This window comes from Ceratina calcarata, unplaced genomic scaffold (assembly GCF_001652005.2).
Source record: "Ceratina calcarata isolate Rehan_Ccalc_2016 unplaced genomic scaffold, ASM165200v1 scaffold65.2, whole genome shotgun sequence".
In the NCBI taxonomy this organism is placed as follows: domain Eukaryota; kingdom Metazoa; phylum Arthropoda; class Insecta; order Hymenoptera; family Apidae; genus Ceratina; species Ceratina calcarata.
In genome coordinates, this window is record NW_017177754.1 from 1 (window position 1) to 474 (window position 474).

At 39.0% G+C, this 474-nt stretch overlaps 1 protein-coding gene across 1 annotated transcript in view; it reads left to right on the forward strand.

Annotated features, from left to right (window-relative positions):
- Nucleotides 1–6: 6 nt before the first annotated feature.
- LOC108630070 (uncharacterized) overlaps nucleotides 7–474 on the forward strand; it is a 2404-nt gene continuing 1936 nt past the window's right edge. Inside the window, exon 1 of the mRNA XM_026817773.1 lies at nucleotides 7–352. The gene's annotated coding sequence lies outside the window, so the exon portion shown is untranslated. The remainder of the gene's footprint in view (nucleotides 353–474) is intronic.

The following is a 474-nucleotide window of genomic DNA, read 5'->3' on the forward strand; positions in this document are numbered from 1 at the left end:
GCTAGAATATTTTCTATTCTAAGTGAATCATTACATTATGTCGTCTTAATCTTTATTGTAAATAACTAAGGCTGAATTATATCGAATAGAAATGCGTGGGCTATCATCGAGAGTGCGTGACGAAGATTGAGAAAATGGCCTGTGGGCCACAGCCTAGTGATGGCGATGCAATATCAATATATCGGAATATTAACCCCTTGAACGACAATTTATTTTCAGTCAGCATTGCTCTGGCAGACGAACTGAATACTTTCGTCGCTGCTTAGTCGTCGCAGACGTTTTCGAATAGGTGCTGTATCACTATCAGCACTGCTGTCGCTAACACAGCCAACTCTTACCTTATCGGCATTATGTGAGCACAAAGTAACACTATCAAATTCTTCTTCATCTGACTGTTCATATTCACTCAATTCAACACTGTCATTATCACTTTCGCATAAAATATCCCCCAATCTTTTAGCCATATCTGGTAAT